Source organism: Oryctolagus cuniculus, chromosome 16, assembly GCF_051225735.1.
Source record: "Oryctolagus cuniculus isolate XC-2025 breed Fujian yellow rabbit chromosome 16, ASM5122573v1, whole genome shotgun sequence".
NCBI classification, from domain to species: Eukaryota; Metazoa; Chordata; class Mammalia; order Lagomorpha; family Leporidae; genus Oryctolagus; species Oryctolagus cuniculus.
Window position 1 is genome coordinate 21,932,861 of NC_142882.1, and position 17,350 is coordinate 21,950,210.

A 17,350-nucleotide genomic window follows, 5' to 3' on the forward strand; every position below is an offset into this window, starting at 1 on the left:
CTAAAGTGCATGTATGTATTCTACTATTTTAATAAGTAATGATTTCCTACAGTTGAACTGTATAAATTGACTTCTAATCATGTTTCAAGCATTGGTCAGTCAGAAGTCTAATATTTTAGAAGAACAAAATTGTCTACATCCCAGTGATGGAGATGGAACATAAGAGAACAAATAAATGCTGTGAATAAAATGGAAGCAGCTATAAAGGAGAATGGGTCTAGGGTGTTCTTTTCTAGTTGTTCAAGTAGGACTAGAAACTGGGGGTCATTGCCCAGAGATCCACAGCCACGAGGTGATTTGTGGAAGTATGGATCACATCAAGGACATGATGAGTGCCAAGGCCCCCTGGTGGCTGTTATTACAGAACAGGAGCATTCCAAGGAAGTGAGGATGGCAGTGCTGATGAGCAGAGGGAGAGTGGTGGGGTGGGGGACGCAGGATGTCTGTGTCAACACAGACTCCCTCATCCTCACGGGAGCCTCTTGCATCTCATTCATTTTTAACTTTATTTACTCTAACATAAAGAGAACAGATTTAACAAAGATCATGGGTACAATCCTAAGAATAGAATGATATATCCCTCCCAGCCTCCTATTCCTCCTCTCCTTTTCTCCTCTCTCTCTCCCCCCTCCTCTTCTCTCTCCCCTCCATCCCTCCCTTTCCCACTCTTTCTTTCACATTTTTGAGATTAAATATTTTTACTATTTATATTTCTTCAGTTTTCTAAAATTAAAATACTTTTGAATATTAGAAAATGTAAATAGATGTAGAAATTTTTGAGCTCCTACGTGATATGTGAGTACCTACCTAGCTTGTGTTGTGTCCAATCAGGGTGTGTCTATGGGTGCATACATCTATCTACTCAAAAATGGGGCATTTCTTCAGGTTCTAAAACATCCAAAATCCTACCTTCTAGTTCTGTTTCAGAGAAATTCACCATGCATTTCCATGATCTATAGTTGCCCTACCTTGCAACAGAACCCAGCAATGTCTTACTTCTCCCTAATTGTAACCTAGTGAGCACAGAACAAGCTTTCTCCACCCCTGGCCCACATTTCACTTTCCATTCTCTAATATCCACCATTAGACTTTATCATTGTGTTTGAAAAGGCAACCACTGATTTGAACAGGATTCCTTCTAAGTACCGTATGTTGATTGAGTTCTTGTCTGAGTAACATTGTCACCTTGGAATAATGATTCCAGGTAACTCAGCTTGAACACTGTTCTCACCTCACAGCAGGTGCACACAAGCACACAAACACACAGAGACAAACACAGACACAGGTACTGTGGCCTTTTGGGGCTGTGTTTGTACTGTGCCCTTCTCATTCCTGGCTGCACGGATAGGGCAATGCATGGACATGACACATGCAGGCCAAATCAAGTTCTTTCCTACAAAAATGTGTAAATGCCACCCACAAGTTCCAGCTTGAAAACCTCCCATGGGGGCTGGTGCTGTGGTGTGGTAAGTTAATGCTCTGGCCTGAAGCACCGGCATTCCATATGGATGCCAGTTTGAGACCTGCTGCTCCACTTCAATCCAGCTCTCTGCTATGGCCTGGGAAAGCATCTGAGGATGACCCAGGTCTTTGGGCCCCTGCACCCACATGGGAGACCTGGAAGAAGCTCGAGGCTCCTGCCTTGGATCTGCATAACTCCAGCCATTGTGGCCAATTGGGGAGTGAACCATCAGATGGAAGACCTCACTCTCTCTCTCTGTCTCTCCTCTCTCTGTATAATTATGATTTTCAAATAAATAAATAAATCTTCCAAAAAGAGAAAGCCTCCCATGAACAGATAAACCTTGGACTCTATTCTGGTATGGTCATTTTCACCCTTTTATTTTTGTTCATTTTTATTTGAAAGGGAGAGAGAGGGAGAGAGAGGAGCTGGCATTGTGATGAGGTGGAGTTAAGCCTTGGCCTGCAATGTATGCATCCCATATGGGTGCTGGTTCAAGACCTGGCTGCTCCACTTAGGATCCAGCTCCCTCATAATATGCCTGGGAAAGCAGCAGAAGATGGCCCAAGTTCTTGGTCACCTGTGTCTATGTCAGAGACCTGGAAGAAGCTCCTGGCTCCCAGTTTCAACCTGGCCCACCCTGGCCATTGCAGCTATTTGGGGAGTGAACCAGCAGATGCTAGATTCTCTCTCTCTCTCTCTCTCTCTCTCTCTCTCTCTCTCTGTCTCTATCTCTTTCTGTACCTCTGCCTTTCAGATAAACAAATAAGTCTTTAAAAATGTGAGCAGGAAATGAATCTAATGTTATCACTGCACTTATGTGAAGATCTGAACATGAGTGGAAAAGCTGATGCTGAGTGAAGAATAAAGAAAATTTGATGCTAAGTGATGGTGGAGGTGATGCAACCTTCAGAAATAGATAAAACTAGAAAATCACAGAGACACCATAGGAAATAACAAGAAGAGAGGTTGGATATACATATACACAAGATGATTTGTCAGCTTAATGAGCATCAGCAGAACCTGAATTGAAAGTGGAGCCTAGACTTGAAAAAAGGGGCCCATTATATGAGTCACAGCCATATGAAAAGCATCTTAATGGCTACAACAAATGTCCACCATAGTTTCCCCATCTTGAAGAGGGAGGGGAATATGAAGTTTTGTAAATTTCAGGAGCTGGCATTGCCAAGAGATGTTTGAAAGCCGTAGGCAACTAACAAGACAAGTTTTTCGACCCTGGAGAAAACTTTAACTCAAGAAAAATAAATTGGTGGGAGATTTGACTTCTAGGAGGCAGAGGAGTTCACAGAGAAAGAATAATGACAGCTAAGTACACACCTGACTTCTTACCTGGTCTCTTGGGAATAGAGAATCACCAGGAAAAAAAATGTTTGCTTTTTTGGCCCACACCAGTGTCCTTGCAGGGAAGTCAGGAGTGTAGAGACTGGAACACCAAGAGGGAGCTGTGCCTAATGAACAGAGACAGGGAGCAGTAAATACCACCCTCTGCTGTGGTCCATCAAGCATACAACCTCGACCTGGACAAAGCACAGTGGCTGCTTTTGGAGACTTGATCTGACTCTGGAACCACTGCCGTACTCCTTCCTGCTGTCTTGTGACTTCTAAAGCTTCCCTAGCCATCATCAGAGACCCAGAAAGGAATCACTTGTCCTGATGGGGGGGTCATCTTCTGAGAGAACTCATGTAAGTGAGCCTGAGAGCCCACTCACTACTGCAGGAAAGTCCCCGAGAGAGTGAAAGCTGAGAATGTTTCCTTGAAGTCACCTGATGTCCAAGCAAGTCTATTTCAGATAAACAGCTTGTATTCTTACTCTGCTTGCTTGATAATTATTCACTGTATTTATCTGTGATGCTGGAAAACAGAAGTGTTCATTGAAACCAGCCACCCAGAACTCATTGCTAGCGTTGAAATGATGATACTAGAAGCAGAAATTAAGAAGTGGCTCCAGGAAAAGTATAACAAGGATCCAAGGGAAGAGAAAAATAGGTGACTCTGGAAGGATATAAACAAACAAAGTGTGTTTTCTTATATTTTTACATATATTTTTTTCATTTGCTCGAGAAGCAGGCAGTCACAGAGAGGAAGAGACACAGAGTGATCTAGCATACTCCGGATCACTCCACGTATGCCTGCAGCAGTCATTGCTCTACCTGGTGAGAGGTGCTCTATCTCATGAAAGCCAGGAGCTGGAAATCATCTGCATCTCAGACATCAGTGGAAAGAACACAACTACATAACATGACACTTGCTGCCAGCCAGGGTGGAACAGGGAGCAGAGTAAGAGCTCAAACCCAAGCAAGAACCAAATAGAATCCCTACTCAGGGTTGCCAACAGGGAGTCTCCAAAATGGAACCAGGTAGACCCATGCACAAAATATGTAAATCACTACTCTGACAAGTAAATACGATTCATGCATTTCAACTCTGTGAGCAGTGACAGTGCGTGCAAAAGAGAAGACATGTTGTTTTTCTCCTTCCTGGTCATCATCTCAACCAAATGGAACCAGGCAATGAAACATGACTGTCAACATTTCTTCTGGGATTCTCAGAGGACACTCTTGTTTATGGCATCAGTAATCTCCCTGGGCTCCAGTCATGAGTTTCCAAGGCTATGGAAGCCTTTTGAGTTCTCTGACTCCTATCATGTTTACACAAAGTCATATTCAAAGTGGGAGTTCTCTCCTCCCTTCAGAGAAAGGTGCCTCCTTCTTTGATGACCCATTCTTTCCACTGGGATCTCGCGGAGATCTTTGGATCCCCTAAATAATCATATCATCTGCAAAGAAGGATAATTTGACTACTTCCTTCCCAATTTGTATTCCTTTAATTTCTTTTTCCTGCATGATGGCTCTGGCTAAAACTTCCAGAACTATGTTGAAGAGCAGTGGTGAGAGTGGGCATTCCTGTTTGGTACAGAACTCAGTGGAAATGCTTCCAACTTTTCCCCCATTCAATAGCATGCTGGCCGTGGGTTTTTCATAAATTACTTTTATTATATTGAGGAATGTTCCTTCTATACCCGGTTTGCTTAGAGTTTTCATCATGAAAGGGTGTTGAATTTTATCGAATGCTTTCTCTGCATCTATTGAGATAATCATAAGGTTTTTCTTCTGCAGTCTGTTAATGTGGTGTATCACATTGATTGTTTTGCGCACATTAAACCATCCCTGCATACCAGGGATAAATCCCACTTGGTCTGGGTGGATGATCTTTCTCATGTGTTGTTGCATTCTATTGGCCAGAATTTTATTGAGGATTTTTGCATCTATGCTCATCAGGGATATTGGTCTGTAATTCTCCTTCAGTGCTGCATCTTTTTCCGGCTTAGGAATTAAGGTGATGCTGGCTTCATAGAAAGAATTTGGGAGGATTCCCTCTTTTTCGATTGTTCTGAATAGTTTGAGAAGAATTGGAGTTAGTTCTTCTTTAAATGTCTGGTAGAATTCAGCCGTGAATCCATCTGGTCCTGGGCTTCTCTTTGTTGGGAGGGCCTTTATTACTGTTTCAATTTCTGTCTCAGTTACTGGTCTGCTTAGGTTTTCAATCTTTTCCTGGTTCAATTTAGGTAGGTTGCATGTGTCCAGGAATCTATCCATTTCTGATAGGTTTCCCTGTTTGCTGGCATACAAGTCCTTGTAGTAATTTCTGATGATTCTTTTTATTTCTGTGGTGTCTGTTGTTACATTTCCTTTTTCATCTCTGATTTTATTGATTTGGGTCTTTTTTGTTTAGTTAGTTGGGCCAATGGTCTGTCAATTTTGGTTATATTTTCAAAAATCCAGCTTCTCGTTTGGCTGATTTTTTGTAATTTTTTTTGATTCAATCCTATTGATTTCTTCTCTGATTTTAATTATTTCTCTTCTCCTACTAGATTTGGGTCTGGTTTGCTGCAGTTTTTATAGATCCTTGAGATGCACTGAAAGATCATTTCTTTGGGGCCTTTCCAATTACTTGATGTAGGCACATTTTGCTATAAACTTTCCTCTCAACACTGCTTTTGCCGTATCCCATAAGTTTTGATATGTTGTGTTGTTATCCTCATTTACTTCCAGAAAGTTTGATTTCTCTTTTGATTTCTTCTATGACCAAGTGTTCATTCAGGAGCATGTTTTTCTTTTTTTTATGGAAACTTTTTTTTAACTTTTATTTAATGAATATAGATTTCCAAAGTACAACTTATGGACTACATTTGCTTCCCCCTCCCCCCTGATGACTTCCCTCCCACCCACAACCCTCCCCTTTCCCGCTCTCTCTCCCCTTCCATTAATATCAAGATTCATTTTCAATTTTCTATATATACAGAAGATCAGTTTAGTATACATTAAGTAAAGATTTCAACAGTTTGCATCCCCATAGAAACACAAAGTGAAATATACTGTTTGAGTTCTCATTATAGCATTAAATCTCAATGTATAGCACATTAAGGACAGAGATCCTCCATGAGGAGTAAGTGCACAGTGACTCCTGTTGTTGACTTTACAAATTGACACTCCTGTCTATGGCATCAGTAATCTCCCTGGGCTCCAGTCATGAGTTTCCAAGGCTATGGAAGCCTTTTGAGTTCTCTGACTCTTATCTTGCTTAGACAAGATCAGTCAAAGTGGAGGTTCTCTCCTCCCTTCAGAGAAAGGTACCTCCTTCTTTGAAGACCTGTTCTTTCCACTGGGATCTCACTCACAGAGATCTTTCATTTAGGTCTTTTTTTTTTTGCCAGAGTGTCTTGGCTTTCCATGCCTGAAATACTCTCATGGGCTTTTCAGCTGGACAGGAGCATGTTTTTCAATCTCCATGTGTTTGCATATGCTCTAGGGATTCCTGAGTTGCTAATTTCTGTAGATATCTGTTAGATCCATTTGGGCTATAGTGTCATTTAAATCTACTGTTTCCTTGTTGATCTTCTGTCTGGTTGATCTGTCTATTTATGAGAGTGGAGTATTAAATTCCCCCAGTACTGTTGTATTTGAGTCTAAGTCTCCCTTTAAGTCCCTTAACATATCTTTTAAATAAACTAGTGCCCTGTAATTAGGTGCATATACATTGATATCTTTATATCTTCCTGTTGAATTGATCCCTTAATCATTATATAGTGCCCCTCTTTGTCTCTCCTAACAGTTTTTGTGTTAAAGTTTATTTTGTCTGATACTAAGATGGCTACGCTTGCTCTTTTTTCATGTCTGTTGGCATGGTATATCTTTTTCCAGCCTTTCACTTTCAGTCTGCATGCATCTTTGCTGGAATGATGTGTTTCTTCTAAGCAGCAAATAGATGGGTTTTGTTCCTTAACCCAATCAGCCAATATGTGTCTTTTAACTGGAGAGTTGAGGCCCTTAACGTTCAATGTGACTATTGATAAGTAGCAACTTTGCCCTGCCATTTGCCAAAGATATTTTCTAATATGTGCTTTGAACTTCCTGTGTTCTTTTACTGTGAGGTTTCCTTCCTTTACCTTCTTTCTTATTGATGACCATGTTTCTGTGTTTCTGTGTGTAACACATCTTTAAGCATCTTTTGCAGGGCTGGATGAGTGGCCACAAAGTCTTTCAATTTCTGTTTGCTATGAAAGGTCTTCATTTCACCTGCATTCATAAATGAGAGCTTTGCAGGATTTCATATTCTGTGATGGCAGTTTTTCTCTCTTAGTACCTGGGATATGTCTCGCCATTCTCCCCAAGCCTGTAGGGTTTCTGATGAGAAGTCTGCTGTGAGTCTAATTGGAGATCCTCTGAGAGTAATCTGACGTTTCTCTCTTGCACATTTTAGCATCTTTTCTTTATGTTTCACTGTGGTGAGTTTAATTACCACGTTTCGTGGTGAGGATCTCTTTTGGTCATGTTTACTAGGGGTTCTATGAGCTTCCTGTATTAGGATGTCTCTGTCCTTCTCCAAATCCGGGAAGTTCTCTGCTAGTATCTCACTAACAAGGCCTTCTAATCCTTTCTCTCTCTCCATGCCTTCAGGAACTCCTAGAACCCAAATGTTGGGTTTTTAATAGTATTCTGTGGATTCCCAAGAATATTTTTTAGATTTCTAATTTCCTCTTCTTTTCTTTGGTTTGACTGTATACTTTACTGTGTCTGTCTTCTAAGTCTGATATTCTCTCTTCTTCTTCACTGACTCTGTTTTTAAGGCTCTCTAATGTGTTTGTCATTTGATCTATTGAGTTCTTCATTTCATTTTCATTTCTCTTCACTATCACACTTTCCTATTCACTAGTTTCTGTGTTTCATTTTGATTCCTTCTTAAGATTTCATTTCTGAAATCTTATGTATGTAGGATTTCTGTAGCTCAAGCATTTTTTTAAATCTTCTAAATGTTCTTATCCTAAATTTTTTGAAATCTGTATCTTGCATTTCTTCTATCTCATCATCTTCATAATTTTGGCTGGGGGTGTTCGGTTCATTTGTGGGCATCATAATGTCTTCCTTGTTCTTGTTTCCTTGGTTTCAGTGTTTGTTGCTTGGCATTGTGGAGATAGTCTTTGGATTCTTCTTCTCTTGCTGTGGTGTTTTTTTCTGATTATAATATGACTGTATTAAGTGGACTGTCTGCTTTTGATAGATCCTTAGAGGCTGGTGATGGGTGTGGCCAGAGAGCTCTGTTTGGTTCTTCAGGGTTAAGGGTGTGCCAAAGGTGACACACCCAGGTTAGGCGTGGTAAATTTCTCTCTCTCTCTCTCTCTCTCTCTCTCTCTCTCTCTATTTTTTTTTCATTCAGAAGGGAAGTAATTCCACACAGCTGAGCAGAATTGAAGGTAGTCAGCTTCCAATCTCTGGCTCCTGTGGGTTTAACATTCACCTGCTCTTTCCCTAGGACCCCACAAAGAATCTGTGCTGCCCTCAGTGTGGCAGATGGTTCAGATCTCATCCAGGTAAGCCCAGAAAGTCAGCAGGTGCTGCAGGAAAGGCTCAGGAACAGGGAGAGCTGAGATAGCTCATCTGAAGGTCATCTGAGGGACAATCCATGCCAGCCCAGAAATGAAAGATCTCTGGATTGACTGATTCATTGATGTGTTTATTTATGATGCTAGGAAGAGAAGCAGCCATGGAACTCAGCAAGAGAGTGTGAGTGTTGACTTTGAAGTGATGGTAGTGGAAACCCTGTTAGAGCAGGGAACGGAAGGTGTGATGTGTAGAATGTAAATACAAGAATATTTGCAATGATAGAGAATACAGAAATCAGGTATTTTCTGTACACAGATATGTAGATAATATATGTAGATAATATGTAGATAATATTTTTAAGATGGAGCATATCTGAGTACACTTCCACATTGAAAAGAAGGAATCTGACCAAAGGTTGCTTGCTAACACTGCCTTGCAATGGAAGTGCATGAGGTGCATAGTCTGCATCAATCTTCCTTCATGCCAGATATTCAGAAGAAACACATTATTGAACATGTAAAAAGGGCCTACAGTAATGAGCTTCATTTGCAATTATTCCCTTATGGGTGAGTCTGAATATATTGGTGATTTTGTTAATAATTTACTTTCTCTAGTGTTGGTTCAAGTTCTTTGTTTTTGCACCATGCAGTCATAGTGGCTTTTTTACTCCTGCTTTATGTACCGTATGCTTTAAAATGTAACACTTGGAAATTGTGCCACCTTTGCTGTCTGTGATTCAGTTATTTTCTCTATGCATAGATTTATCTGGGGGATTGTCTGAGTGTATATACATCTGTGTGGTCAAGTCTATCTACCCAGTTGTGTTATCCTCACTGCTTTTAAAATGTTCAAAATGCTTCTGCACTACTTGAGTCAGTAAGTTCCATTTTCTGCAGATTTTGAGAAAGGGGACCGTGTCATCCACATGACCAAACAAAACCCAACAGGCCCAATATATAAAGAACAGGCACAAACAACTTTTCTACTGTTCTAAAAATGACTCAATTTTGTGTGTGTGTTTGGAGTGTTTGGTCTATTTTCTTTTTTGAATTGTCAGTACTCTCTTTGCTCATATTTTTAAAGATTATTTATTTATTTGAGAGGTAAAATTACAGATGGAGAGAGGGAGAGACAGAGAAAGATCTTCCATCCACTGATTCACTCTCCAAATGGCTACAATAGCCAGAGCTGAACTGATCCAAAGCCTGAAGCTTCTCCTGGGTCTCCCACAATGGCACTTGGGCCATCTTCCACTGCTTTCTCAAGTGCATTAGCAGGGAGCTGGATCGGAAGTGGAACAGATGGACTCGAACAGTTGTTCATATGGGACGCTGGCACTGCAGGTGGCAGCTTAGCCTACTACCCTACAGTGCTGACTCCACTCATATTTTTTCCTATTGGACTGTTTCCAATCTGTGAATGTCTTCCTACGTGTTTGCTCAGGATTCAACTGAGATAATTAGATTTTTTTCTCCATTGAGCCTATTTTATTTTCTTGTTTACTGGGTAGGTGTTTAATATTTTTATTCTTAACATGCTTTTAGACAGAAGGCAGAACATGATCACACCATTGAGGCCAACATTTTGCCTGGGATCCATTCCTCTGTAAAAATGTATGTGGTGTGGGAAGAGTGAATTCTGCCCCTTTTTCAGGCTTTCCATGAAAACCTGTGCTTTCGCCTTTGTAGTTCATTTCTTTTTCTTCATATCATATTTTTTCCCTGATGAGAGAGCGCTAAGGTAATTCAAATACTCCGTGTACGATAGAGTCAAATGATAACCTTTTTTTTTTTTTTTGGACAGGCAGAGTGGACAGTGAGAGAGAGAGAGACAGAGAAAAAGGTCTTCCTTTTGCCATTGGTTCACCCTCCAATGGCCACTGCAGCCAGCCCACCGCATTGATCCAAAGGCAGGAGCCAGGTGCCTCTCTTGGTCTCCCATGTGGGTGCAGGGCCCAAGCACTTGGGCCATCCTCCACTGCACTCCGGGCCACAGCAGAGAGCTGGACTGGAAGAGGGGCAACCGGGACAGAATTTGGTGCCCCATCTGGGAAGAACCTGGTGTGCCAGCACCGCAGATGGAGGATTAGCCTATTGAGCCATGGTACCAGCCTAAATGATAAGCTTTTAAAGATTCATTTCTTTATTGGAAAGTCAGAGTTACAGACAGAGAGAGAGGGAGAAAGAATTTCCATCTATTCCATCTACTGGTTCATTCCCCAGATGGCCACAAGGAGCATCATCTGGGTTTCCCACGTGGATGCAGGGACCCAAATGTTTGGACCATCTTCTGCTACTTTTCCCAGGCTATTAGTAGGGATCTGGGTCAAAAGTGGAGCAGCTGGGATCCAAACCGGTGCCCATATGGGATGCTGGCACTGTAGGCAAAAGCTTTACCTGCTATGTCACAATGTCAGCTTCCCAAAATACAACTTTATTTCAGTGTAAACACATATTGAAATCCACATATATGAAGGATCAACAGAAATTCCATGAGAAATGCCTATTATGAAACAGCTATGCATGGATTTCAATTTTTTTTGCCTTCAAACAAAACATATATTTTGATCATTATTCTAAGAAGCTATTGATAGATCATCATCATTTTTCCCCTCCTGTTACTGTAGGCACATTTGTTATCTTGCATTGTCTGCTCATTTACAGACAGTTCCCAGAATAAGGTCAACATTCCATCTGTAGTCCTCAAGGAGAAAGGATGTGTATGGGACAGGAGCTCCTAATCAGAGTTGGCACAGGGATCCAGTATGGGAGACTGGAATTAGACACAAAATAGATTGAATTATTGGCTGTAAATATAAATAATAGCATTTCAGAAGGTGATAATAATTCCTTGTGTCATGTTCTGTTTCTGTGTTTTCTAGGAACATCACATATATGAAAGTAGACAATAAAACACAAATTTCAGAATTCCTTCTCCTGGGATTCTCAGAGGACCCAGCACTGCAGCCCCTCATATGTGGGCTCTTCCTCTCCATGTACCTGGTCACTGTGGCTGGGAACCTGCTCATCGTCCTGGCCATCCTCTCAGACCACCACCTCCACACGCCCATGTACTTCTTCCTCTCCAACCTGTCTGATGGACATCTGCTTCACCTCCACCACCGTCCCCAAGATGCTGGTGAACATCCAGATGCAGAGCAAAGCCATCAGCTATGCAGGCTGCATCACCCAGATGTTCTTCTTCATCCTGTTTGTTGGGTTGGATGACTTTCTTCTGGCTGTGATGGCCTATGACAGGTTTGTGGCCATCTGTCACCCTCTGCACTACATGGTCACCATGAACCCCCAGTTCTGTGTGCAGCTGGTCCTGGCTTCCTGGATCCTCAGTGTCCTGCAGGCCATGTTACACAGCTCAGTGGTGCTGCAACTATCATTTTGCATATATTTGGAAATCCCTCACTTTTTTGTGAACTGAGTCAGGTGCTCCACAGTGCCTGCTCTGACATCTTTATCAATGATCTCATGATCTATTTCACATCTGTGCTTCTGGGAGGTGGTCCCTTGGCTGGGATCCTTTTCTCCTATTCTAAGATCATCTCTGCCATCCGTGCAATCTCGTCATCTCAGGGGAAGAATAAAGCCTTTTCCACCTGTGCCTCTCACCTCTCCATTGTCTCCTTATTTATTGCACAGGGATAGGTGTGTATCTTGGTTCTGCCATTTCTTAAAATCCGCACTCAACTGCCATGGCCTCGGTGTTGTACACCATGGTCACCCCCATGCTGAACCCCTTCATCTACAGTCTAAGGAACACAGATCCTAAATGGGCCAATTGCCTTGGGACTGAAGAACTGCCAGGCACTGCAGGGACCAAATTCTCAGCATCAGAAACTCTTACTCTTGGGTCTGTTTGTGAAAATAGAATTTTTTTCTTCTGTTTCTTTACTGCAGTTCTTATTACACTGACTTCAAACTCTCTGTACAATGGAATTATTCAGTAATCTTTTTGCTTTTCCTAGGATACTGTAGTTTTTCCCTTCAGCATCCTTCTTTCCCAAAAATATCCCCAACCTGGGATCAAAAATATTTGGAAATTCCCTTATATATCACAATACAGTTAAACATCTTCCAAATAAGTCCTTCCTAGGTACTTTTTGTGCTGAAAAATACTCATGTAGTCTACAGACCACGTGTGGTAACTATGTTCATTTCCATAATCTGTAGCACAGCAAAATCTGAGAATACAGTTTTTCTTTCTTACACTTATCATTCCTGTCTCCATCACTAATTTAACTTCTCTTTCTGATAATGTGGAATTAAATAGTTAAGTGTGCTTAAAGGTTTATTTATTTGAGAGGTACAATTACAGATATAGACAGGGAGAGACAGAGAGAGAGGTTTTCCATCTGTTGGTTTATTCCCCAAGTGGCCACAACAGCCAGAGCTGGGCAAATCCAAAGGCAGAAGCCAGGAACTTCTTCTGGGTCTCCCATGTGGGGCCCAAGCACTTGGTCCACCTTCTGCTGCTTTACGAGGCCATCTGCAGAGACCTGGATCAGAAGAGGAGCAGCCAGGACTCAAACCCGTGCCCACATGGGATGCTAGCACTGCAGGCAGAAGCTTAGCCTGCTACCCCACAGTGTTGGCCTCTTTAAGTGTGCTTTATAATTTCTCATTGTGTTTTGTCCCCATCTAAGTATACTGTTCCCATTTCAGTTCCACATACAGTGTCCACCATTGTCACTGTAAAACATGCCCCCAGCAGTATCTACTTCATCATTTCCAGTAGAGTTGTTTATAGGATATTATTTTTTGACAGGTAGAGTGGACAGTGAGAGAGAGAGAGACAGAGAGAAAGGTCTTCCTTTTGCCATTGGTTCACCCCCCCCCCAATGGCCACTGTGGCTGGCATGCTGCAGCCAGCACATGGTGCTGATCCGAAGCCAGGAGCCAGGTGCTTCTCCTGGTCTCCCATGCGGGTGCAGGGCCCAAGCACTTGGGCCAACCTCCACTGCACTCCCGGGCCACAGCAGAGAGCTGGACTGGAAGAGGAGCAACCGGGACAGAACCAGCGCCCCGACCAGGACTAGAACCCTGCGTGCTGGTGCCACAGGTGGAGGATTAGCCTGGTGAGCCATGGCACCGGCCTATAGGATATTTTGAAATACTATCACTACATAAAAGGTGCAGAAATGAGTAGTTGAAGGGATCAGGTATTGGACCAGGAAAATAGCAGTTGTGGCTGTAAAAGGGCTACTCATGGAAATTATGTTGATGCGCCTGCTTTGTATTTTGGTTGTTCTCAATGCTAATAACCTGAGTGTGATAATTTACATTTTGCAAGATGTCATCATTTGGGAACCTGTGTTAAGGGTGCATGATCACCATGTCTATTTCTTACATGGGCAAGTTCGTGTGCTGTACATTGTGATTTAATGCTATAACTAGTACTCAAACAGTATTTTTCACTTTGTGTTTATGTGGGTGAAAACTGTTGAAATCTTTACTTAATATATACTAAACTGATCTGTATATAAGGAGAATTGAAAATGAATCTCGATGTGAATGGAAGGGGAGAGGGAGCATGAAAGGGGAGGGTTGCGGGTGGGAGGGAAGTTATGGGGGGGGCCATTGTAATCCATAAGCTGTACTTTGGAAATTTATATTCATTAAATAAAAGTTAAAAAATAAAAAATTAGTAATTATAATGGTGTTTATCATAGTCTAGGCTGGGAACAAGGGTGAAGGGATGGGGAAAAGCTGGAATCATAGATGGTAAGTTATAATTAGAGAGAAGGAAGAAGTTCTGAGGTTCTATTACATAGTAGTGTGCCTGTATTTAATGCTTGTGTAATGTTGTGAAATACTGGAAGACTAATTTTGGATGTTTTCACCATGAAGAAATGCACCAAATTTGAGGACATAAATATGGTTACCACCACTGAATATTATACAATGACAGTTATTGACATATCACATAGTTGCCTCACAAATCTGTGCAATTTTGATGCATCTGATTAAAAGTTTTCAACATTTAACATGTTAGAAAGTTGAAACAAACCATACTCACACGGCATAGTGAAAACTTGATAAGGTGCAGGAGGCTCATCATGCCAACGGTGGACTCTGTGTGGATACTTCAGAAGCAGCAGTGAGGAGACCTCTTTCCTCAACATCCTCTGAATGCATCCCCCACCATTCACCCTCCTGCTCATTGTCATCACCTCACTTGCTTCTTCGGAGCCTTGATGCCAGGTAAGAACACCTGCCCCAGGGCCTGTGCACAGGTTGACCCCCTGCAAGTCCTTCACTTCCAGATATCACCTGTGTACCTTCATTTATGATCCATGGCATCCTGTTCGGGTCTTATCCAGGCACCTGCTAGAAATAACACCCTTCACTGATGCTGTGTTATGCCCTATTTCTTTTCTTTCATATCGTTTATTTTTTGTTGATGTTCCTTCTCCATCATTAGAATGTAGGGAACTTTGCTTTTCAGCATGGGAGATGTTGACTGCACAGTGCTGAGAACATGCTCAGAAATCAATTTCTACTGCTTAAGGGCAAGAAAAATTTCTTAGTAAGAGTCTGACATGTACAGGAATGTCAGTGAAATGCTAAGCAGAAAGGAACGCTTGCTCCGATATGACAGTACAAGAGTCCCCTATTTGGGACCAGATCCATACATACACTGTAGAGATCAATTTTCAGTCTCTAAAATAGAAATTGTAGCATTTCAATTCTGTGAGCCATGACTTTCTAGGAAATGTAGTCATGTTGTTGTCTCTTTCCAAGTAGTGATCTCAAGCAAATGGAACCAAAGAATGATACAGGAATTTCAGAATTCCTTCTGGGACTCTCAGAGGACCTAGCACTACAGCCCCTCATATTTGGGCTCTTCCTCTCCATGTACCTGGTCACTGCGGCTGGGAACCTGCTTATCATCCTGGCCATCCTCTCAGACCCCCACCTCCACACACCCATGTACTTCTTCCTCTCCAACCTGTCCTTGGTGGACATCTGCTTCAGCTCCACCACTGTCCCCAAGATGCTGGTGAACATCCAGACACAGAGAAAAACCATCACCTATGATGGATGCATCACCAAAACATTCTCCTACTTTCTTTTTGTAGGAATGGATACCTTCCTTCCAGTTGTGATGGCCTGTGACTGCCTGCACTACATGGTCATCATGAACCCCCTGCTCTGTTTGCATCTTGCTCTCATGTACTGGATCATCAGTGTCCTGCATGTCTTGTTACATAGCTTAATGGTGCTTAAATTGTCCTGTACGGACCTGGAAGTGATGCATTGTTTCTGTGAACTGAATCACGTGGTCTATAGCACCTGCTTTGAAGCATTTCTTAATGATCTGTTTCTCTATTTTGTATCTGTGCTGCTGGGTGGAGGTCCCCTGGCTGGGATCCTTACTCCTACTCTAAGATCGTGTCCTCCATCTGTGCCATGTCAACAGCTCAGGGGAAGCATTAAAGCATTTTCCACCTGTGCCTCTCACCTCTGTCATCTCCTTATTTTATTGTACAGGATTAGGTGTGTATTTTAGCTCTGCTGTTGTCCAAAACCCACACTCAACTGCAATGGCCTCAGTGATGTACACTCTGGTCACCCCCATGCTGAGCCCCTTCATCTACAGTCTGAGAAATTAATACATAAAGAAGACCCTGTAAAGTACTTTTGATGGGAAACCATAAAAGGGTTAATTGTCTTATGCCAAAGAAGTGCCAAGGATTACAAGAATGAAACCTCACAGCCCATAATTCTTAATCTTGGATCTGACTGTGAAAACAGAATGTTTTCATATGTTTATTTACTAGATTTTCCACTTAGTGGATATGAACCCCTCAATACAGTTTGGGCAACTCACCTACTAAGATTTCTGTTGTCTTTAGTATCCACAGCTTTTACCTTTGATATTTTCCTACTTTCCCAAACTGAATCCTAACATGGAATCAGAAATTTTTGTCCTCTGGCCACATATGCCCCATTATCTCTACAGAGAAAGCCTACACAAACAGCTGTCTGTAGCAGAGATCACCAATGCTTGCTTTGAGCTGGCCAACCAGATGGTGAAATGTGACCCTCGCCACAGTAAATACATGACTTGAAAACAGAATTTTTTCTATGTTTATTTCCTAGAGTTTCCATTTTGTGTATATGAACCCCTAAACACAGTTTCAGCAACTCACTAAGCTTTTTGTTGTCTTTAGTATCCACAGCTTTTCCCTTTGATGTTTTCCTACCTTCCCAAAGTGAATCCTAACATGGAACCAGAAATTTTTGGAAATGACCATTTGTCCCATGAGACAGTAAGGATATCTTAGGAATAATTTTTCCTATCTGAGAAATATGGGAGAAGCCATTGTTCTCTGAAAGCCATAGCATGAGGCACAATGTTTGCAAAGGAGGGGTATGCTGAATCTGTTGGGGGCATTTCTTGGAAACATGGATTATTTTATTTAAAATAATACAAACTCTATGAGTTAGATCAGGGAAAACATATGATGTCTGTCTTTTGGGGACTGGATTATTCCACTGAGTATAATGATTTCCAGTTGCATCCATTTTGTTGCAAAAGGCAGAATTTCATCTTTTTTTTTACAGCTGAGTTGTACTCCATAATGTATATATACCATATATTTTTTTTATCCAGTGATGGACATCTGGGTTGATTCCGTATCTCATCAGTTCTGAATTGAAAGTAGATCTTCATAAAAATTAAGAATGGGAATGAGAAAGGGAGGAGGAAGTAGGGTTGGAGGATGGGTGAGAGGGAAGGTATGGTGGAAAGAATCACTATGTTCCTAAATCAGTATATATGAAATACGTGAAACTTGTATGACTTAAATAAATTTTTTTAAAAATAATAATACAAATGTGTTAGATGAAAAGGGCAGAGTCCTTAAACTGCATAACTTAACCAGATGGATACATATGAAAAAAATATCAGAATAAAAACATAAAAAAAATTAAGAAGGCTGATGTTAAAAGAAGGGTGAGGAGAATA

The 17,350-nt window shown here is 41.6% G+C and overlaps 1 long non-coding RNA gene across 1 annotated transcript in view; it reads right to left on the minus strand.

The window, feature by feature from the left end:
* Window positions 1-17,350, minus strand: part of LOC149121586 (uncharacterized) — a 51,737-nt gene that overhangs the window by 6,790 nt on the left and 27,597 nt on the right. The gene's annotated exons all lie outside the window — the stretch shown is intronic.